General features: G+C 47.3%; 6 non-coding genes across 6 annotated transcripts; all 6 read left to right on the top strand.

The window, feature by feature from the left end:
• The first annotated feature begins 373 nt into the window (after positions 1-373).
• Positions 374-455, top strand: trnas-gcu (transfer RNA serine (anticodon GCU)). Its single transcript has one exon. It is a non-coding gene; the product is annotated as a tRNA-Ser (tRNA).
• Positions 456-4540: 4085 nt separating this feature from the next.
• trnas-gcu (transfer RNA serine (anticodon GCU)) lies at positions 4541-4622 on the top strand. Its single transcript has one exon. It is a non-coding gene; the product is annotated as a tRNA-Ser (tRNA).
• A 4086-nt stretch (positions 4623-8708) lies between these two features.
• On the top strand, positions 8709-8790 carry trnas-gcu (transfer RNA serine (anticodon GCU)). The gene has a single exon. It is a non-coding gene; the product is annotated as a tRNA-Ser (tRNA).
• A 4085-nt stretch (positions 8791-12875) lies between these two features.
• On the top strand, positions 12876-12957 carry trnas-gcu (transfer RNA serine (anticodon GCU)). The gene has a single exon. It is a non-coding gene; the product is annotated as a tRNA-Ser (tRNA).
• A 4020-nt stretch (positions 12958-16977) lies between these two features.
• On the top strand, positions 16978-17059 carry trnas-gcu (transfer RNA serine (anticodon GCU)). The gene has a single exon. It is a non-coding gene; the product is annotated as a tRNA-Ser (tRNA).
• A 4087-nt stretch (positions 17060-21146) lies between these two features.
• Positions 21147-21228, top strand: trnas-gcu (transfer RNA serine (anticodon GCU)). The gene has a single exon. It is a non-coding gene; the product is annotated as a tRNA-Ser (tRNA).
• The last annotated feature ends 2536 nt before the right edge of the window (positions 21229-23764 follow it).

Below are 23764 nucleotides of genomic sequence, written 5' to 3'. Positions count from 1 at the left end.
GAGCTGTCCTTTGACAGCCACTTGGACACACCACTCAGACACATCTGCATTCGGTGTGTGCTCCGCCTGCTCGCTGAGCAAGTTGCCACCTTTACATATAATAGCAACATCAACACCAAGAGAAAGGGTGACAAATGGCTTTTATCTGGAACTTTTCATGTCCAAGGAGCTCAATGTGCTTTCTGTGTACAACAGGGCCACTGAACTCCACACTGGCCACTGAACCACAGCAGTGGCTTGCTGGCTTGACATCTCCCAAGGAAAATGTTGAAATCGCATGTGGAACAGGAAAATGACCCTCGAGTACGGGGGAAAAAAAAGAAAAAGATCATCTGGAGCGCGCCAACCCATGTCCGGACAGCCCAGATCCCTCGACGAGGTGGCCGAGTGGTTAAGGCGATGGACTGCTAATCCATTGTGCTCTGCACGCCTGGGTTCGAATCCCATTCTCGTCGCGCTCCATGTCTGACACGTGTGCCCGTTCGGCGTTGGCCCTCCTGTTGTTTGCTCCGGTTCTAGAGCCGTGCATTTTCTAGCGGTGGCTGAACATGGTATAGTAGGCTAACGTCGGTATCGAGCAGTAACAGTAACGGTATTTACGTGTCGCTGCTGCCAAGTGGCTCTGGGTTGAGACCGCGTTTTCACTTACTTGCAACGCAAACGGAGAAAGCGATTTTTGACAGTCTCTCGAGAGACCGCGCTAGGTGTTTAGGGATAGACTTTGTCAGTTCCCCCTGGGATGGTGGCCTCTCAAATAGTTTGTGATTCCTTATACAGTAGAAGCCTGCTTCGTGGCTTAAATCCAAGCTAAGGAAACGAGTTAGAGGTCTGATGCAGAACTGCGAATTCAATGAAGGGGAACACTACAGTACATTGCACTGTATGTGTGAGGAAAGCTGCCCCCTTCAGTCCCTTGTCGACCGAACAGAGGACTGTAAAGGATACCGCCAAGAAACTTAAGGATGCTGGTTGGAATCCAGCTCCAAAGAAGCCCCTTTGGGTGTTATGTCATCAAAAAGTAAGAACAGCGAATCTCCCTTTGATCAAAAGCGCAACAGAGCTGTTTTCCGTGGAGCAGGTTTCAGACCCGTAGACCTGTTTTATTTGTAGGGCAGGGCGCATTCCCAAACGCGAATCTCCTGTTTTAGAAATGCTTTGGGCGGCGTGAAGTGAAAATAAGAAGTGGGCTCCAGATGCACATGGAAGCAATCAAGTGTTTCATCCGAGCTGTTTCAAAGACTGCCCAAGAGCTTTCCTTTCACAGAGGCGCAACGATTAATGATGGGGGTGCACCCTTCAATGCGCCTTACGACTCTAGGGAGTGATTGAGACGATTCGTAGCGTGTGCTCATTTCTCTCTATTCCCCGTGTTGCAGTGGTAGGATGACGTAAATTACTGCTTCGACACGTAACGGCATTATAATCACGTGCAGGAGCTGAGGGCTTTAGTTTTGTTTCGTTTTCCATGGCGTTCGTAAGCGCGCAAATCAAAGGCAAGTCCTGCGTCTAAGACGAACGTAAATGCTTTTGAAAGTGCAGTGTGGTGCAGCTTGTAAAATCCTTGTCCACATTTGTGGTTTGTTGATGTTTGTTCTGTCTGCCAAAGTTGCATTTTGACATCCGGACGGGGGGACTTTATCATTTGAACGTGAAGCCAGCCTTAAACCCTCTGAGGCGTGTCTGTCTGCCGGCACGTATCTTGTGAAAGGTATTTTCTTTTTAACGGAGAGCAACTTTAAAAAGGTATCCGCAGCCACCTCGCAGTCCGTGTTTGATTATAGGAGGAATGCGGCGGCGGCGGGCTCGCTTTTGTCGTGGTCGAGTGGTTAAGGCGATGGGCTCGAAATGCGTTGGGGCTTCCCCGCGCAGGTTCGAAACCTGCCGACTCCGGCGTCTGCCGCACGTCGCCTTGTGCCTGCGCGGCAGAGGCGAAGTGCCGCTTCTCCTTTCCTGGTACTATAACAACGCTAAATCGCTTGGCCCCGCTGCCATGGACATCAATTCTTCAGATAACCACACACTTTGCCTTCGCACCTCTGGTGCTCTGCTTATGCCTTTGAAAACCTAATGAATAAAGCTGAAAGAACCGACACGATATGTAGGTGCTCCTAAAGCACGCAGTAAACAACTGTTAACAGCAAGGGTTTCAGTGGGTTAACTGAGGAGAAGGCGTGATCGCTAATTGTTGACTTTTTATTTGGTGTTAGAAACACTCTTACTGTGCATGACGTGCAACAAATGTAGCCACAGAAATTGCATCACGCTTTCATGTATGCTATTGCAGACACCAACGTTGCCTAGATAGAAAACCGAAATAGCCGTGGGTTTGCTTGCTGGTCTGAAGGATCTCTCTTCGAATCTCTGTCATTTGTCAATGGAAGTAAAAGGCGCTGCAATCTCATACGTTCAGAATCAAACCCGCAGCTGTTGTTCGACTTTATTTCTTGACTAATTACAACTGAGTGTCGCATGAGCAGTTACATAAACTTGTCTGGTATATTTGAACACAGGTGCCGTTCTTCAATTAAAACTAACAGTACATTGTCAGGGACATTCAGTTCTATACAAACAAGAGACAGACAAGAGAATATTTCTACCGTTCATGTGGACTACGTGTTGACTTACTGATCGGAATAATTGAAAAGTTCGGGCTCATAGCCGATGCAGTGCGTGCTAATTAGAACAGCAACGCTGAGCTCTCAGCACCGTACTGAGCCCAGGTGTTTTTCTAAAGCTGTCAGGTGCAGTTCATTTACATGAAGGAAATCTCTTACTGGGTACGATTGCAATGCAGTAAGTAGCACAGACTACTTAGGGAGTAGCCCGATGCGTTTAAAAACGACCCGAGCCAGGCAGGAGTCCAACCCGCAATCTCCTGATCCGTAGTCAGACGCGTTATCCATTGCGCCACTGGCCCCGGTGTGACACTGCAGGACTGTAACCCAGTGAGATCAGCACTGCAACTAGTAAAATATTACCCCCGGTCCATTCTTTACCAAAGTGAGAAACACCTGTTTTCTACATTTTGTCTGTTTTAAAACCATATCTCTTTAAACCAAACCAAGTGTCTGTCTTTTGCACTGATATTCTGATTCATTTCGATTTCAAAGAAAAAAAAAACATTATCTTCCAAAGCATCATAAAATTGTCCCTTCTTCCAGACTCTACTTCTCTCTTGTAGTAGTACAGCAGACCTTTCCAGGTGAGCAGATCACAGAGTCCGAAATGAGCTTCCTCCATCAAGCAAAGTACCTGAACATGACTCTGTCTTCATAAAAGTGCCCCTCTAATAAAGAAATTAAATCCGAAATCAAGAGGGCAGTTGCCTACTGAAGTTCAAGAAGTCATCAATTTTAACCTAGCAACACATTAAAGGCTGCATCTATACAAGTACGATTCTAGAAATGCTCACCAGATTACGTTTTAAGAAGGAACTGCGCCTCAGGTTCCGCCGAGATCTTAACTCGGATGGCAGGATTCAGAGTCCGGAGTGCGGACTGATGGCGCACGGAGGGTCCACATACTGTGGATCCCTCAGTGATCTTCCGCGTGTTCAAACAGCCAGCGTGTGACTCCCCTGTCCCCGTGACCTCATTGCTCTGCTCTCGCCTCTGTGCAGCCGAGCCCGACTCATGGTAAAGTGGAAAAAAGTATGCCCTCAACGTGAGATTGACTCTGGAGTGAGGATAGACGTTACCTTTTTATCGTTGAACAGGATGTATGTGATGTGGCGACTAGGTTCAATTTTGTATCCTCTTTAAAAGATTAAGGACTGGGGTGAGCGTGATTTACCACCCTTTCAGCTAAGAACCCGACGTGCGCACCGTTTAAGCTGCATAGACTCGGTCGTTTAACTCTTCTCCATTAGAAGGGTTAAGGTTAAAGAAAAAAACATTGCTGACTTCTTTTTTTTTTTGCCAGCCGCGAGTGCTGATTAGCAAGGTTTGTATTTCATGTTTTGCAAGTTGCATCCATTATAAGAAAAACAAGTTGTTCAAGACAGGAAATGAATGCTTGCATTTAATTAAGTCTAGCCGTAGGCGGTTGTCCATAATGACCAGTTCTGTTCGAGAAGACAGAACAAAAAAGGCACCGCTGGGATTCGGAGCCAGGGTCTCCTGTTTACTAGACAGGCACCTTAAGCAACTAAGCCACGGCGCCCCAGGAGAGCTGTCCTTTGACAGCCACTTGGACACACCACTCAGACACATCTGCATTCGGTGTGTGCTCCGCCTGCTCGCTGAGCAAGTTGCCACCTTTACATATAATAGCAACATCAACACCAAGAGAAAGGGTGACAAATGGCTTTTATCTGGAACTTTTCATGTCCAAGGAGCTCAATGTGCTTTCTGTGTACAACAGGGCCACTGAACTCCACACTGGCCACTGAACCACAGCAGTGGCTTGCTGGCTTGACATCTCCCAAGGAAAATGTTGAAATCGCATGTGGAACAGGAAAATGACCCTCGAGTACGGGGGAAAAAAAAGAAAAAGATCATCTGGAGCGCGCCAACCCATGTCCGGACAGCCCAGATCCCTCGACGAGGTGGCCGAGTGGTTAAGGCGATGGACTGCTAATCCATTGTGCTCTGCACGCCTGGGTTCGAATCCCATTCTCGTCGCGCTCCATGTCTGACACGTGTGCCCGTTCGGCGTTGGCCCTCCTGTTGTTTGCTCCGGTTCTAGAGCCGTGCATTTTCTAGCGGTGGCTGAACATGGTATAGTAGGCTAACGTCGGTATCGAGCAGTAACAGTAACGGTATTTACGTGTCGCTGCTGCCAAGTGGCTCTGGGTTGAGACCGCGTTTTCACTTACTTGCAACGCAAACGGAGAAAGCGATTTTTGACAGTCTCTCGAGAGACCGCGCTAGGTGTTTAGGGATAGACTTTGTCAGTTCCCCCTGGGATGGTGGCCTCTCAAATAGTTTGTGATTCCTTATACAGTAGAAGCCTGCTTCGTGGCTTAAATCCAAGCTAAGGAAACGAGTTAGAGGTCTGATGCAGAACTGCGAATTCAATGAAGGGGAACACTACAGTACATTGCACTGTATGTGTGAGGAAAGCTGCCCCCTTCAGTCCCTTGTCGACCGAACAGAGGACTGTAAAGGATACCGCCAAGAAACTTAAGGATGCTGGTTGGAATCCAGCTCCAAAGAAGCCCCTTTGGGTGTTATGTCATCAAAAAGTAAGAACAGCGAATCTCCCTTTGATCAAAAGCGCAACAGAGCTGTTTTCCGTGGAGCAGGTTTCAGACCCGTAGACCTGTTTTATTTGTAGGGCAGGGCGCATTCCCAAACGCGAATCTCCTGTTTTAGAAATGCTTTGGGCGGCGTGAAGTGAAAATAAGAAGTGGGCTCCAGATGCACATGGAAGCAATCAAGTGTTTCATCCGAGCTGTTTCAAAGACTGCCCAAGAGCTTTCCTTTCACAGAGGCGCAACGATTAATGATGGGGGTGCACCCTTCAATGCGCCTTACGACTCTAGGGAGTGATTGAGACGATTCGTAGCGTGTGCTCATTTCTCTCTATTCCCCGTGTTGCAGTGGTAGGATGACGTAAATTACTGCTTCGACACGTAACGGCATTATAATCACGTGCAGGAGCTGAGGGCTTTAGTTTTGTTTCGTTTTCCATGGCGTTCGTAAGCGCGCAAATCAAAGGCAAGTCCTGCGTCTAAGACGAACGTAAATGCTTTTGAAAGTGCAGTGTGGTGCAGCTTGTAAAATCCTTGTCCACATTTGTGGTTTGTTGATGTTTGTTCTGTCTGCCAAAGTTGCATTTTGACATCCGGACGGGGGGACTTTATCATTTGAACGTGAAGCCAGCCTTAAACCCTCTGAGGCGTGTCTGTCTGCCGGCACGTATCTTGTGAAAGGTATTTTCTTTTTAACGGAGAGCAACTTTAAAAAGGTATCCGCAGCCACCTCGCAGTCCGTGTTTGATTATAGGAGGAATGCGGCGGCGGCGGGCTCGCTTTTGTCGTGGTCGAGTGGTTAAGGCGATGGGCTCGAAATGCGTTGGGGCTTCCCCGCGCAGGTTCGAAACCTGCCGACTCCGGCGTCTGCCGCACGTCGCCTTGTGCCTGCGCGGCAGAGGCGAAGTGCCGCTTCTCCTTTCCTGGTACTATAACAACGCTAAATCGCTTGGCCCCGCTGCCATGGACATCAATTCTTCAGATAACCACACACTTTGCCTTCGCACCTCTGGTGCTCTGCTTATGCCTTTGAAAACCTAATGAATAAAGCTGAAAGAACCGACACGATATGTAGGTGCTCCTAAAGCACGCAGTAAACAACTGTTAACAGCAAGGGTTTCAGTGGGTTAACTGAGGAGAAGGCGTGATCGCTAATTGTTGACTTTTTATTTGGTGTTAGAAACACTCTTACTGTGCATGACGTGCAACAAATGTAGCCACAGAAATTGCATCACGCTTTCATGTATGCTATTGCAGACACCAACGTTGCCTAGATAGAAAACCGAAATAGCCGTGGGTTTGCTTGCTGGTCTGAAGGATCTCTCTTCGAATCTCTGTCATTTGTCAATGGAAGTAAAAGGCGCTGCAATCTCATACGTTCAGAATCAAACCCGCAGCTGTTGTTCGACTTTATTTCTTGACTAATTACAACTGAGTGTCGCATGAGCAGTTACATAAACTTGTCTGGTATATTTGAACACAGGTGCCGTTCTTCAATTAAAACTAACAGTACATTGTCAGGGACATTCAGTTCTATACAAACAAGAGACAGACAAGAGAATATTTCTACCGTTCATGTGGACTACGTGTTGACTTACTGATCGGAATAATTGAAAAGTTCGGGCTCATAGCCGATGCAGTGCGTGCTAATTAGAACAGCAACGCTGAGCTCTCAGCACCGTACTGAGCCCAGGTGTTTTTCTAAAGCTGTCAGGTGCAGTTCATTTACATGAAGGAAATCTCTTACTGGGTACGATTGCAATGCAGTAAGTAGCACAGACTACTTAGGGAGTAGCCCGATGCGTTTAAAAACGACCCGAGCCAGGCAGGAGTCCAACCCGCAATCTCCTGATCCGTAGTCAGACGCGTTATCCATTGCGCCACTGGCCCCGGTGTGACACTGCAGGACTGTAACCCAGTGAGATCAGCACTGCAACTAGTAAAATATTACCCCCGGTCCATTCTTTACCAAAGTGAGAAACACCTGTTTTCTACATTTTGTCTGTTTTAAAACCATATCTCTTTAAACCAAACCAAGAGTCTGTCTTTTGCACTGATATTCTGATTCATTTCGATTTCAAAGAAAAAAAAAACATTATCTTCCAAAGCATCATAAAATTGTCCCTTCTTCCAGACTCTACTTCTCTCTTGTAGTAGTACAGCAGACCTTTCCAGGTGAGCAGATCACAGAGTCCGAAATGAGCTTCCTCCATCAAGCAAAGTACCTGAACATGACTCTGTCTTCATAAAAGTGCCCCTGTAATAAAGAAATTAAATCCGAAATCAAGAGGGCAGTTGCCTACTGAAGTTCAAGAAGTCATCAATTTTAACCTAGCAACACATTAAAGGCTGCATCTATACAAGTACGATTCTAGAAATGCTCACCAGATTACGTTTTAAGAAGGAACTGCGCCTCAGGTTCCGCCGAGATCTTAACTCGGATGGCAGGATTCAGAGTCCGGAGTGCGGACTGATGGCGCACGGAGGGTCCACATACTGTGGATCCCTCAGTGATCTTCCGCGTGTTCAAACAGCCAGCGTGTGACTCCCCTGTCCCCGTGACCTCATTGCTCTGCTCTCGCCTCTGTGCAGCCGAGCCCGACTCATGGTAAAGTGGAAAAAAGTATGCCCTCAACGTGAGATTGACTCTGGAGTGAGGATAGACGTTACCTTTTTATCGTTGAACAGGATGTATGTGATGTGGCGACTAGGTTCAATTTTGTATCCTCTTTAAAAGATTAAGGACTGGGGTGAGCGTGATTTACCACCCTTTCAGCTAAGAACCCGACGTGCGCACCGTTTAAGCTGCATAGACTCGGTCGTTTAACTCTTCTCCATTAGAAGGGTTAAGGTTAAAGAAAAAAACATTGCTGACTTCTTTTTTTTTTTTGCCAGCCGCGAGTGCTGATTAGCAAGGTTTGTATTTCATGTTTTGCAAGTTGCATCCATTATAAGAAAAACAAGTTGTTCAAGACAGGAAATGAATGCTTGCATTTAATTAAGTCTAGCCGTAGGCGGTTGTCCATAATGACCAGTTCTGTTCGAGAAGACAGAACAAAAAAGGCACCGCTGGGATTCGGAGCCAGGGTCTCCTGTTTACTAGACAGGCACCTTAAGCAACTAAGCCACGGCGCCCCAGGAGAGCTGTCCTTTGACAGCCACTTGGACACACCACTCAGACACATCTGCATTCGGTGTGTGCTCCGCCTGCTCGCTGAGCAAGTTGCCACCTTTACATATAATAGCAACATCAACACCAAGAGAAAGGGTGACAAATGGCTTTTATCTGGAACTTTTCATGTCCAAGGAGCTCAATGTGCTTTCTGTGTACAACAGGGCCACTGAACTCCACACTGGCCACTGAACCACAGCAGTGGCTTGCTGGCTTGACATCTCCCAAGGAAAATGTTGAAATCGCATGTGGAACAGGAAAATGACCCTCGAGTACGGGGGAAAAAAAAGAAAAAGATCATCTGGAGCGCGCCAACCCATGTCCGGACAGCCCAGATCCCTCGACGAGGTGGCCGAGTGGTTAAGGCGATGGACTGCTAATCCATTGTGCTCTGCACGCATGGGTTCGAATCCCATTCTCGTCGCGCTCCATGTCTGACACGTGTGCCCGTTCGGCGTTGGCCCTCCTGTCGTTTGCTCCGGTTCTAGAGCCGTGCATTTTCTAGCGGTGGCTGAACATGGTATAGTAGGCTAACGTCGGTATCGAGCAGTAACAGTAACGGTATTTACGTGTCGCTGCTGCCAAGTGGCTCTGGGTTGAGACCGCGTTTTCACTTACTTGCAACGCAAACGGAGAAAGCGATTTTTGACAGTCTCTCGAGAGACCGCGCTAGGTGTTTAGGGATAGACTTTGTCAGTTCCCCCTGGGAAGGTGGCCTCTCAAATAGTTTGTGATTCCTTATACAGTAGAAGCCTGCTTCGTGGCTTAAATCCAAGCTAAGGAAACGAGTTAGAGGTCTGATGCAGAACTGCGAATTCAATGAAGGGGAACACTACAGTACATTGCACTGTATGTGTGAGGAAAGCTGCCCCCTTCAGTCCCTTGTCGACCGAACAGAGGACTGTAAAGGATACCGCCAAGAAACTTAAGGATGCTGGTTGGAATCCAGCTCCAAAGAAGCCCCTTTGGGTGTTATGTCATCAAAAAGTAAGAACAGCGAATCTCCCTTTGATCAAAAGCGCAACAGAGCTGTTTTCCGTGGAGCAGGTTTCAGACCCGTAGACCTGTTTTATTTGTAGGGCAGGGCGCATTCCCAAACGCGAATCTCCTGTTTTAGAAATGCTTTGGGCGGCGTGAAGTGAAAATAAGAAGTGGGCTCCAGATGCACATGGAAGCAATCAAGTGTTTCATCCGAGCTGTTTCAAAGACTGCCCAAGAGCTTTCCTTTCACAGAGGCGCAACGATTAATGATGGGGGTGCACCCTTCAATGCGCCTTACGACTCTAGGGAGTGATTGAGACGATTCGTAGCGTGTGCTCATTTCTCTCTATTCCCCGTGTTGCAGTGGTAGGATGACGTAAATTACTGCTTCGACACGTAACGGCATTATAATCACGTGCAGGAGCTGAGGGCTTTAGTTTTGTTTCGTTTTCCATGGCGTTCGTAAGCGCGCAAATCAAAGGCAAGTCCTGCGTCTAAGACGAACGTAAATGCTTTTGAAAGTGCAGTGTGGTGCAGCTTGTAAAATCCTTGTCCACATTTGTGGTTTGTTGATGTTTGTTCTGTCTGCCAAAGTTGCATTTTGACATCCGGACGGGGGGACTTTATCATTTGAACGTGAAGCCAGCCTTAAACCCTCTGAGGCGTGTCTGTCTGCCGGCACGTATCTTGTGAAAGGTATTTTTTTTTTAACGGAGAGCAACTTTAAAAAGGTATCCGCAGCCACCTCGCAGTCCGTGTTTGATTATAGGAGGAATGCGGCAGCGGCGGGCTCGCTTTTGTCGTGGTCGAGTGGTTAAGGCGATGGGCTCGAAATGCGTTGGGGCTTCCCCGCGCAGGTTCGAAACCTGCCGACTCCGGCGTCTGCCGCACGTCGCCTTGTGCCTGCGCGGCAGAGGCGAAGTGCCGCTTCTCCTTTCCTGGTACTATAACAACGCTAAATCGCTTGGCCCCGCTGCCATGGACATCAATTCTTCAGATAACCACACACTTTGCCTTCGCACCTCTGGTGCTCTGCTTATGCCTTTGAAAACCTAATGAATAAAGCTGAAAGAACCGACACGATATGTAGGTGCTCCTAAAGCACGCAGTAAACAACTGTTAACAGCAAGGGTTTCAGTGGGTTAACTGAGGAGAAGGCGTGATCGCTAATTGTTGACTTTTTATTTGGTGTTAGAAACACTCTTACTGTGCATGACGTGCAACAAATGTAGCCACAGAAATTGCATCACGCTTTCATGTATGCTATTGCAGACACCAACGTTGCCTAGATAGAAAACCGAAATAGCCGTGGGTTTGCTTGCTGGTCTGAAGGATCTCTCTTCGAATCTCTGTCATTTGTCAATGGAAGTAAAAGGCGTTGCAATCTCATACGTTCAGAATCAAACCCGCAGCTGTTGTTCGACTTTATTTCTTGACTAATTACAACTGAGTGTCGCATGAGCAGTTACATAAACTTGTCTGGTATATTTGAACACAAGTGCCGTTCTTCAATTAAAACTAACAGTACATTGTCAGGGACATTCAGTTCTATACAAACAAGAGACAGACAAGAGAATATTTCTACCGTTCATGTGGACTACGTGTTGACTTACTGATCGGAATAATTGAAAAGTTCGGGCTCATAGCCGATGCAGTGCGTGCTAATTAGAACAGCAACGCTGAGCTCTCAGCACCGTACTGAGCCCAGGTGTTTTTCTAAAGCTGTCAGGTGCAGTTCATTTACATGAAGGAAATCTCTTACTGGGTACGATTGCAATGCAGTAAGTAGCACAGACTACTTAGGGAGTAGCCCGATGCGTTTAAAAACGACCCGAGCCAGGCAGGAGTCCAACCCGCAATCTCCTGATCCGTAGTCAGACGCGTTATCCATTGCGCCACTGGCCCCGGTGTGACACTGCAGGACTGTAACCCAGTGAGATCAGCACTGCAACTAGTAAAATATTACCCCCGGTCCATTCTTTACCAAAGTGAGAAACACCTGTTTTCTACATTTTGTCTGTTTTAAAACCATATCTCTTTAAACCAAACCAAGTGTCTGTCTTTTGCACTGATATTCTGATTCATTTCGATTTCAAAGAAAAAAAAAACATTATCTTCCAAAGCATCATAAAATTGTCCCTTCTTCCAGACTCTACTTCTCTCTTGTAGTAGTACAGCAGACCTTTCCAGGTGAGCAGATCACAGAGTCCGAAATGAGCTTCCTCCATCAAGCAAAGTACCTGAACATGACTCTGTCTTCATAAAAGTGCCCCTCTAATAAAGAAATTAAATCCAAAATCAAGAGGGCAGTTGCCTACTGAAGTTCAAGAAGTCATCAATTTTAACCTAGCAACACATTAAAGGCTGCATCTATACAAGTACGATTCTAGAAATGCTCACCAGATTACGTTTTAAGAAGGAACTGCGCCTCAGGTTCCGCCGAGATCTTAACTCGGATGGCAGGATTCAGAGTCCGGAGTGCGGACTGATGGCGCACGGAGGGTCCACATACTGTGGATCCCTCAGTGATCTTCCGCGTGTTCAAACAGCCAGCGTGTGACTCCCCTGTCCCCGTGACCTCATTGCTCTGCTCTCGCCTCTGTGCAGCCGAGCCCGACTCATGGTAAAGTGGAAAAAAGTATGCCCTCAACGTGAGATTGACTCTGGAGTGAGGATAGACGTTACCTTTTTATCGTTGAACAGGATGTATGTGATGTGGCGACTAGGTTCAATTTTGTATCCTCTTTAAAAGATTAAGGACTGGGGTGAGCGTGATTTACCACCCTTTCAGCTAAGAACCCGACGTGCGCACCGTTTAAGCTGCATAGACTCGGTCGTTTAACTCTTCTCCATTAGAAGGGTTAAGGTTAAAGAAAAAAACATTGCTGACTTCTTTTTTTTTTTGCCAGCCGCGAGTGCTGATTAGCAAGGTTTGTATTTCATGTTTTGCAAGTTGCATCCATTATAAGAAAAACAAGTTGTTCAAGACAGGAAATGAATGCTTGCATTTAATTAAGTCTAGCCGTAGGCGGTTGTCCATAATGACCAGTTCTGTTCGAGAAGACAGAACAAAAAAGGCACCGCTGGGATTCGGAGCCAGGGTCTCCTGTTTACTAGACAGGCACCTTAAGCAACTAAGCCACGGCGCCCCAGGAGAGCTGTCCTTTGACAGCCACTTGGACACACCACTCAGACACATCTGCATTCGGTGTGTGCTCCGCCTGCTCGCTGAGCAAGTTGCCACCTTTACATATAATAGCAACATCAACACCAAGAGAAAGGGTGACAAATGGCTTTTATCTGGAACTTTTCATGTCCAAGGAGCTCAATGTGCTTTCTGTGTACAACAGGGCCACTGAACTCCACACTGGCCACTGAACCACAGCAGTGGCTTGCTGGCTTGACATCTCCCAAGGAAAATGTTGAAATCGCATGTGGAACAGGAAAATGACCCTCGAGTACGGGGGAAAAAAAAGAAAAAGATCATCTGGAGCGCGCCAACCCATGTCCGGACAGCCCAGATCCCTCGACGAGGTGGCCGAGTGGTTAAGGCGATGGACTGCTAATCCATTGTGCTCTGCACGCCTGGGTTCGAATCCCATTCTCGTCGCGCTCCATGTCTGACACGTGTGCCCGTTCGGCGTTGGCCCTCCTGTTGTTTGCTCCGGTTCTAGAGCCGTGCATTTTCTAGCGGTGGCTGAACATGGTATAGTAGGCTAACGTCGGTATCGAGCAGTAACAGTAACGGTATTTACGTGTCGCTGCTGCCAAGTGGCTCTGGGTTGAGACCGCATTTTCACTTACTTGCAACGCAAACGGAGAAAGCGATTTTTGACAGTCTCTCGAGAGACCGCGCTAGGTGTTTAGGGATAGACTTTGTCAGTTCCCCCTGGGATGGTGGCCTCTCAAATAGTTTGTGATTCCTTATACAGTAGAAGCCTGCTTCGTGGCTTAAATCCAAGCTAAGGAAACGAGTTAGAGGTCTGATGCAGAACTGCGAATTCAATGAAGGGGAACACTACAGTACATTGCACTGTATGTGTGAGGAAAGCTGCCCCCTTCAGTCCCTTGTCGACCGAACAGAGGACTGTAAAGGATACCGCCAAGAAACTTAATCCAGCTCCAAAGAAGCCCCTTTGGGTGTTATGTCATCAAAAAGTAAGAACAGCGAATCTCCCTTTGATCAAAAGCGCAACAGAGCTGTTTTCCGTGGAGCAGGTTTCAGACCCGTAGACCTGTTTTATTTGTAGGGCAGGGCGCATTCCCAAACGCGAATCTCCTGTTTTAGAAATGCTTTGGGCGGCGTGAAGTGAAAATAAGAAGTGGGCTCCAGATGCACATGGAAGCAATCAAGTGTTTCATCCGAGCTGTTTCAAAGACTGCCCAAGAGCTTTCCTTTCACAGAGGCGCAACGATTAATGATGGGGGTGCACCCTTCAATGCGCCTTACGACTCTAGGGAGTGATTGAGACGATTCGTAGCGTGTGCTCATTTCTCTCTATTCCCCGTGTTGCAGTGGTAGGATGACGTAAATTACTGCTTCGACACGTAACGGCATTATAATCACGTGCAGGAGCTGAGGGCTTTAGTTTTGTTTCGTTTTCCATGGCGTTCGTAAGCGCGCAAATCAAAGGCAAGTCCTGCGTCTAAGACGAACGTAAATGCTTTTGAAAGTGCAGTGTGGTGCAGCTTGTAAAATCCTTGTCCACATTTGTGGTTTGTTGATGTTTGTTCTGTCTGCCAAAGTTGCATTTTGACATCCGGACGGGGGGACTTTATCATTTGAACGTGAAGCCAGCCTTAAACCCTCTGAGGCGTGTCTGTCTGCCGGCACGTATCTTGTGAAAGGTATTTTTTTTTTAACGGAGAGCAACTTTAAAAAGGTATCCGCAGCCACCTCACATTCCGTGTTTGATTATAGGAGGAATGCGGCGGCGGCGGGCTCGCTTTTGTCGTGGTCGAGTGGTTAAGGCGATGGGCTCGAAATGCGTTGGGGCTTCCCCGCGCAGGTTCGAAACCTGCCGACTCCGGCGTCTGCCGCACGTCGCCTTGTGCCTGCGCGGCAGAGGCGAAGTGCCGCTTCTCCTTTCCTGGTACTATAACAACGCTAAATCGCTTGGCCCCGCTGCCATGGACATCAATTCTTCAGATAACCACACACTTTGCCTTCGCACCTCTGGTGCTCTGCTTATGCCTTTGAAAACCTAATGAATAAAGCTGAAAGAACCGACACGATATGTAGGTGCTCCTAAAGCACGCAGTAAACAACTGTTAACAGCAAGGGTTTCAGTGGGTTAACTGAGGAGAAGGCGTGATCGCTAATTGTTGACTTTTTATTTGGTGTTAGAAACACTCTTACTGTGCATGACGTGCAACAAATGTAGCCACAGAAATTGCATCACGCTTTCATGTATGCTATTGCAGACACCAACGTTGCCTAGATAGAAAACCGAAATAGCCGTGGGTTTGCTTGCTGGTCTGAAGGATCTCTCTTCGAATCTCTGTCATTTGTCAATGGAAGTAAAAGGCGCTGCAATCTCATACGTTCAGAATCAAACCCGCAGCTGTTGTTCGACTTTATTTCTTGACTAATTACAACTGAGTGTCGCATGAGCAGTTACATAAACTTGTCTGGTATATTTGAACACAAGTGCCGTTCTTCAATTAAAACTAACAGTACATTGTCAGGGACATTCAGTTCTATACAAACAAGAGACAGACAAGAGAATATTTCTACCGTTCATGTGGACTACGTGTTGACTTACTGATCGGAATAATTGAAAAGTTCGGGCTCATAGCCGATGCAGTGCGTGCTAATTAGAACAGCAACGCTGAGCTCTCAGCACCGTACTGAGCCCAGGTGTTTTTCTAAAGCTGTCAGGTGCAGTTCATTTACATGAAGGAAATCTCTTACTGGGTACGATTGCAATGCAGTAAGTAGCACAGACTACTTAGGGAGTAGCCCGATGCGTTTAAAAACGACCCGAGCCAGGCAGGAGTCCAACCCGCAATCTCCTGATCCGTAGTCAGACGCATTATCCATTGCGCCACTGGCCCCGGTGTGACACTGCAGGACTGTAACCCAGTGAGATCAGCACTGCAACTAGTAAAATATTACCCCCGGTCCATTCTTTACCAAAGTGAGAAACACCTGTTTTCTACATTTTGTCTGTTTTAAAACCATATCTCTTTAAACCAAACCAAGAGTCTGTCTTTTGCACTGATATTCTGATTCATTTCGATTTCAAAGAAAAAAAAAACATTATCTTCCAAAGCATCATAAAATTGTCCCTTCTTCCAGACTCTACTTCTCTCTTGTAGTAGTACAGCAGACCTTTCCAGGTGAGCAGATCACAGAGTCCGAAATGAGCTTCCTCCATCAAGCAAAGTACCTGAACATGACTCTGTCTTCATAAAAGTGCCCCTGTAATAAAGAAATTAAATCCGAAATCAAGAGGGCAGTTGCCTACTGAAGTTCAAGAAGTCATCAATTTTAACCTAGCAACACATTAAAGGCTGCATCTATACAAGTACGATTCTAGAAATGCTCACCAGATTACGTTTTAAGAAGGAACTGCGCCTCAGGTTCCGCCGAGATCTTAACTCGGATGGCAGGATTCAGAGTCCGGAGTGCGGACTGATGGCGCACGGAGGGTCCACATACTGTGGATCCCTCAGTGATCTTCCGCGTGTTCAAACAGCCAGCGTGTGACTCCCCTGTCCCCGTGACCTCATTGCTCTGCTCTCGCCTCTGTGCAGCCGAGCCCGACTCATGGTAAAGTGGAAAAAAGTATGCCCTCAACATGAGATTGACTCTGGAGTGAGGATAGACGTTACCTATTCGCTGATTAAGATTAAGGACTGGGGTGAGCGTGATTTACCACCCTTTCAGCTAAGAACCCGACGTGCGCACCGTTTAAGCTGCATAGACTCGGTCGTTTAACTCTTCTCCATTAGAAGGGTTAAGGTTAAAGAAAAAAACATTGCTGACTTCTTTTTTTTTTTTGCCAGCCGCGAGTGCTGATTAGCAAGGTTTGTATTTCATGTTTTGCAAGTTGCATCCATTATAAGAAAAACAAGTTGTTCAAGACAGGAAATGAATGCTTGCATTTAATTAAGTCTAGCCGTAGGCGGTTGTCCATAATGACCAGTTCTGTTCGAGAAGACAGAACAAAAAAGGCACCGCTGGGATTCGGAGCCAGGGTCTCCTGTTTACTAGACAGGCACCTTAAGCAACTAAGCCACGGCGCCCCAGGAGAGCTGTCCTTTGACAGCCACTTGGACACACCACTCAGACACATCTGCATTCGGTGTGTGCTCCGCCTGCTCGCTGAGCAAGTTGCCACCTTTACATATAATAGCAACATCAACACCAAGAGAAAGGGTGACAAATGGCTTTTATCTGGAACTTTTCATGTCCAAGGAGCTCAATGTGCTTTCTGTGTACAACAGGGCCACTGAACTCCACACTGGCCACTGAACCACAGCAGTGGCTTGCTGGCTTGACATCTCCCAAGGAAAATGTTGAAATCGCATGTGGAACAGGAAAATGACCCTCGAGTACGGGGGAAAAAAAAGAAAAAGATCATCTGGAGCGCGCCAACCCATGTCCGGACAGCCCAGATCCCTCGACGAGGTGGGCGAGTGGTTAAGGCGATGGACTGCTAATCCATTGTGCTCTGCACGCATGGGTTCGAATCCCATTCTCGTCGTGCTCCATGTCTGACACGTGTGCCCGTTCGGCGTTGGCCCTCCTGTCGTTTGCTCCGGTTCTAGAGCCGTGCATTTTCTAGCGGTGGCTGAACATGGTATAGTAGGCTAACGTCGGTATCGAGCAGTAACAGTAACGGTATTTACGTGTCGCTGCTGCCAAGTGGCTCTGGGTTGAGACCGCGTTTTCACTTACTTGCAACGCAAACGGAGAAAGCGATTTTTGACAGTCTCTCGAGAGACCGCGCTAGGTGTTTAGGGATAGACTTTGTCAGTTCCCCCTGGGAAGGTGGCCTCTCAAATAGTTTGTGATTCCTTATACAGTAGAAGCCTGCTTCGTGGCTTAAATCCAAGCTAAGGAAACGAGTTAGAGGTCTGATGCAGAACTGCGAATTCAATGAAGGGGAACACTACAGTACATTGCACTGTATGTGTGAGGAAAGCTGCCCCCTTCAGTCCCTTGTCGACCGAACAGAGGACTGTAAAGGATACCGCCAAGAAACTTAAGGATGCTGGTTGGAATCCAGCTCCAAAGAAGCCCCTTTGGGTGTTATGTCATCAAAAAGTAAGAACAGCGAATCTCCCTTTGATCAAAAGCGCAACAGAGCTGTTTTCCGTGGAGCAGGTTTCAGACCCGTAGACCTGTTTTATTTGTAGGGCAGGGCGCATTCCCAAACGCGAATCTCCTGTTTTAGAAATGCTTTGGGCGGCGTGAAGTGAAAATAAGAAGTGGGCTCCAGATGCACATGGAAGCAATCAAGTGTTTCATCCGAGCTGTTTCAAAGACTGCCCAAGAGCTTTCCTTTCACAGAGGCGCAACGATTAATGATGGGGGTGCACCCTTCAATGCGCCTTACGACTCTAGGGAGTGATTGAGACGATTCGTAGCGTGTGCTCATTTCTCTCTATTCCCCGTGTTGCAGTGGTAGGATGACGTAAATTACTGCTTCGACACGTAACGGCATTATAATCACGTGCAGGAGCTGAGGGCTTTAGTTTTGTTTCGTTTTCCATGGCGTTCGTAAGCGCGCAAATCAAAGGCAAGTCCTGCGTCTAAGACGAACGTAAATGCTTTTGAAAGTGCAGTGTGGTGCAGCTTGTAAAATCCTTGTCCACATTTGTGGTTTGTTGATGTTTGTTCTGTCTGCCAAAGTTGCATTTTGACATCCGGACGGGGGGACTTTATCATTTGAACGTGAAGCCAGCCTTAAACCCTCTGAGGCGTGTCTGTCTGCCGGCACGTATCTTGTGAAAGGTATTTTTTTTTTAACGGAGAGCAACTTTAAAAAGGTATCCGCAGCCACCTCGCAGTCCGTGTTTGATTATAGGAGGAATGCGGCAGCGGCGGGCTCGCTTTTGTCGTGGTCGAGTGGTTAAGGCGATGGGCTCGAAATGCGTTGGGGCTTCCCCGCGCAGGTTCGAAACCTGCCGACTCCGGCGTCTGCCGCACGTCGCCTTGTGCCTGCGCGGCAGAGGCGAAGTGCCGCTTCTCCTTTCCTGGTACTATAACAACGCTAAATCGCTTGGCCCCGCTGCCATGGACATCAATTCTTCAGATAACCACACACTTTGCCTTCGCACCTCTGGTGCTCTGCTTATGCCTTTGAAAACCTAATGAATAAAGCTGAAAGAACCGACACGATATGTAGGTGCTCCTAAAGCACGCAGTAAACAACTGTTAACAGCAAGGGTTTCAGTGGGTTAACTGAGGAGAAGGCGTGATCGCTAATTGTTGACTTTTTATTTGGTGTTAGAAACACTCTTACTGTGCATGACGTGCAACAAATGTAGCCACAGAAATTGCATCACGCTTTCATGTATGCTATTGCAGACACCAACGTTGCCTAGATAGAAAACCGAAATAGCCGTGGGTTTGCTTGCTGGTCTGAAGGATCTCTCTTCGAATCTCTGTCATTTGTCAATGGAAGTAAAAGGCGCTGCAATCTCATACGTTCAGAATCAAACCCGCAGCTGTTGTTCGACTTTATTTCTTGACTAATTACAACTGAGTGTCGCATGAGCAGTTACATAAACTTGTCTGGTATATTTGAACACAAGTGCCGTTCTTCAATTAAAACTAACAGTACATTGTCAGGGACATTCAGTTCTATACAAACAAGAGACAGACAAGAGAATATTTCTACCGTTCATGTGGACTACGTGTTGACTTACTGATCGGAATAATTGAAAAGTTCGGGCTCATAGCCGATGCAGTGCGTGCTAATTAGAACAGCAACGCTGAGCTCTCAGCACCGTACTGAGCCCAGGTGTTTTTCTAAAGCTGTCAGGTGCAGTTCATTTACATGAAGGAAATCTCTTACTGGGTACGATTGCAATGCAGTAAGTAGCACAGACTACTTAGGGAGTAGCCCGATGCGTTTAAAAACGACCCGAGCCAGGCAGGAGTCCAACCCGCAATCTCCTGATCCGTAGTCAGACGCGTTATCCATTGCGCCACTGGCCCCGGTGTGACACTGCAGGACTGTAACCCAGTGAGATCAGCACTGCAACTAGTAAAATATTACCCCCGGTCCATTCTTTACCAAAGTGAGAAACACCTGTTTTCTACATTTTGTCTGTTTTAAAACCATATCTCTTTAAACCAAACCAAGAGTCTGTCTTTTGCACTGATATTCTGATTCATTTCGATTTCAAAGAAAAAAAAAAACATTATCTTCCAAAGCATTATAAAATTGTCCCTTCTTCCAGACTCTACTTCTCTCTTGTAGTAGTACAGCAGACCTTTCCAGGTGAGCAGATCACAGAGTCCGAAATGAGCTTCCTCCATCAAGCAAAGTACCTGAACATGACTCTGTCTTCATAAAAGTGCCCCTGTAATAAAGAAATTAAATCCGAAATCAAGAGGGCAGTTGCCTACTGAAGTTCAAGAAGTCATCAATTTTAACCTAGCAACACATTAAAGGCTGCATCTATACAAGTACGATTCTAGAAATGCTCACCAGATTACGTTTTAAGAAGGAAATGCGCCTCAGGTTCCGCCGAGATCTTAACTCGGATGGCAGGATTCAGAGTCCGGAGTGCGGACTGATGGCGCACGGAGGGTCCACATACTGTGGATCCCTCAGTGATCTTCCGCGTGTTCAAACAGCCAGCGTGTGACTCCCCTGTCCCCGTGACCTCATTGCTCTGCTCTCGCCTCTGTGCAGCCGAGCCCGACTCATGGTAAAGTGGAAAAAAGTATGCCCTCAACATGAGATTGACTCTGGAGTGAGGATAGACGTTACCTTTTTATCGTTGAACAGGATGTATGTGATGTGGCGACTAGGTTCAATTTTGTATCCTCTTTAAAAGATTAAGGACTGGGGTGAGCGTGATTTACCACCCTTTCAGCTAAGAACCCGACGTGCGCACCGTTTAAGCTGCATAGACTCGGTCGTTTAACTCTTCTCCATTAGAAGGGTTAAGGTTAAAGAAAAAAACATTGCTGACTTCTTTTTTTTTTTTGCCAGCCGCGAGTGCTGATTAGCAAGGTTTGTATTTCATGTTTTGCAAGTTGCATCCATTATAAGAAAAACAAGTTGTTCAAGACAGGAAATGAATGCTTGCATTTAATTAAGTCTAGCCGTAGGCGGTTGTCCATAATGACCAGTTCTGTTCGAGAAGACAGAACAAAAAAGGCACCGCTGGGATTCGGAGCCAGGGTCTCCTGTTTACTAGACAGGCACCTTAAGCAACTAAGCCACGGCGCCCCAGGAGAGCTGTCCTTTGACAGCCACTTGGACACACCACTCAGACACATCTGCATTCGGTGTGTGCTCCGCCTGCTCGCTGAGCAAGTTGCCACCTTTACATATAATAGCAACATCAACACCAAGAGAAAGGGTGACAAATGGCTTTTATCTGGAACTTTTCATGTCCAAGGAGCTCAATGTGCTTTCTGTGTACAAGAGGGCCACTGAACTCCACACTGGCCACTGAACCACAGCAGTGGCTTGCTGGCTTGACATCTCCCAAGGAAAATGTTGAAATCGCATGTGGAACAGGAAAATGACCCTCGAGTACGGGGGAAAAAAAAGAAAAAGATCACCTGGAGCGCGCCAACCCATGTCCGGACAGCCCAGATCCCTCGACGAGGTGGCCGAGTGGTTAAGGCGATGGACTGCTAATCCATTGTGCTCTGCACGCCTGGGTTCGAATCCCATTCTCGTCGCGCTCCATGTCTGACACGTGTGCCCGTTCGGCGTTGGCCCTCCTGTCGTTTGCTCCGGTTCTAGAGCCGTGCATTTTCTAGCGGTGGCTGAACATGGTATAGTAGGCTAACGTCGGTATCGAGCAGTAACAGTAACGGTATTTACGTGTCGCTGCTGCCAAGTGGCTCTGGGTTGAGACCGCGTTTTCACTTACTTGCAACGCAAACGGAGAAAGCGATTTTTGACAGTCTCTCGAGAGACCGCGCTAGGTGTTTAGGGATAGACTTTGTCAGTTCCCCCTGGGATGGTGGCCTCTCAAATAGTTTGTGATTCCTTATACAGTAGAAGCCTGCTTCGTGGCTTAAATCCAAGCTAAGGAAACGAGTTAGAGGTCTGATGCAGAACTGCGAATTCAATGAAGGGGAACACTACAGTACATTGCACTGTATGTGTGAGGAGAGCTGCCCCCTTCAGTCCCTTGTCGACCGAACAGAGGACTGTAAAGGATACCGCCAAGAAACTTAAGGATGCTGGTTGGAATCCAGCTCCAAAGAAGCCCCTTTGGGTGTTATGTCATCAAAAAGTAAGAACAGCGAATCTCCCTTTGATCAAAAGCGCAACAGAGCTGTTTTCCGTGGAGCAGGTTTCAGACCCGTAGACCTGTTTTATTTGTAGGGCAGGGCGCATTCCCAAACGCGAATCTCCTGTTTTAGAAATGCTTTGGGCGGCGTGAAGTGAAAATAAGAAGTGGGCTCCAGATGCACATGGAAGCAATCAAGTGTTTCATCCGAGCTGTTTCAAAGACTGCCCAAGAGCTTTCCTTTCACAGAGGCGCAACGATTAATGATGGGGGTGCACCCTTCAATGCGCCTTACGACTCTAGGGAGTGATTGAGACGATTCGTAGCGTGTGCTCATTTCTCTCTATTCCCCGTGTTGCAGTGGTAGGATGACGTAAATTACTGCTTCGACACGTAACGGCATTATAATCACGTGCAGGAGCTGAGGGCTTTAGTTTTGTTTCGTTTTCCATGGCGTTCGTAAGCGCGCAAATCAAAGGCAAGTCCTGCGTCTAAGACGAACGTAAATGCTTTTGAAAGTGCAGTGTGGTGCAGCTTGTAAAATCCTTGTCCACATTTGTGGTTTGTTGATGTTTGTTCTGTCTGCCAAAGTTGCATTTTGACATCCGGACGGGGGGACTTTATCATTTGAACGTGAAGCCAGCCTTAAACCCTCTGAGGCGTGTCTGTCTGCCGGCACGTATCTTGTGAAAGGTATTTTCTTTTTAACGGAGAGCAACTTTAAAAAGGTATCCGCAGCCACCTCGCAGTCCGTGTTTGATTATAGGAGGAATGCGGCGGCGGCGGGCTCGCTTTTGTCGTGGTCGAGTGGTTAAGGCGATGGGCTCGAAATGCGTTGGGGCTTCCCCGCGCAGGTTCGAAACCTGCCGACTCCGGCGTCTGCCGCACGTCGCCTTGTGCCTGCGCGGCAGAGGCGAAGTGCCGCTTCTCCTTTCCTGGTACTATAACAACGCTAAATCGCTTGGCCCCGCTGCCATGGACATCAATTCTTCAGATAACCACACACTTTGCCTTCGCACCTCTGGTGCTCTGCTTATGCCTTTGAAAACCTAATGAATAAAGCTGAAAGAACCGACACGATATGTAGGTGCTCCTAAAGCACGCAGTAAACAACTGTTAACAGCAAGGGTTTCAGTGGGTTAACTGAGGAGAAGGCGTGATCGCTAATTGTTGACTTTTTATTTGGTGTTAGAAACACTCTTACTGTGCATGACGTGCAACAAATGTAGCCACAGAAATTGCATCACGCTTTCATGTATGCTATTGCAGACACCAACGTTGCCTAGATAGAAAACCGAAATAGCCGTGGGTTTGCTTGCTGGTCTGAAGGATCTCTCTTCGAATCTCTGTCATTTGTCAATGGAAGTAAAAGGCGCTGCAATCTCATACGTTCAGAATCAAACCCGCAGCTGTTGTTCGACTTTATTTCTTGACTAATTACAACTGAGTGTCGCATGAGCAGTTACATAAACTTGTCTGGTATATTTGAACACAAGTGCCGTTCTTCAATTAAAACTAACAGTACATTGTCAGGGACATTCAGTTCTATACAAACAAGAGACAGACAAGAGAATATTTCTACCGTTCATGTTGACTACGTGTTGACTTACTGATCGGAATAATTGAAAAGTTCGGGCTCATAGCCGATGCAGTGCGTGCTAATTAGAACAGCAACGCTGAGCTCTCAGCACCGTACTGAGCCCAGGTGTTTTTCTAAAGCTGTCAGGTGCAGTTCATTTACATGAAGGAAATCTCTTACTGGGTACGATTGCAATGCAGTAAGTAGCACAGACTACTTAGGGAGTAGCCCGATGCGTTTAAAAACGACCCGAGCCAGGCAGGAGTCCAACCCGCAATCTCCTGATCCGTAGTCAGACGCGTTATCCATTGCGCCACTGGCCCCGGTGTGCCACTGCAGGACTGTAACCCAGTGAGATCAGCACTGCAACTAGTAAAATATTACCCCCGGTCCATTC

This window comes from Lepisosteus platostomus, unplaced genomic scaffold, assembly GCF_059453375.1.
Source record: "Lepisosteus platostomus isolate fLepPlt1 unplaced genomic scaffold, fLepPlt1.hap1 Scaffold_70_H1, whole genome shotgun sequence".
NCBI classification, from domain to species: domain Eukaryota; kingdom Metazoa; phylum Chordata; class Actinopteri; order Semionotiformes; family Lepisosteidae; genus Lepisosteus; species Lepisosteus platostomus.
The sequence above is the reverse complement of the archived record's forward strand: the minus strand, read 5'-3'. Positions and strand labels throughout refer to the sequence as shown.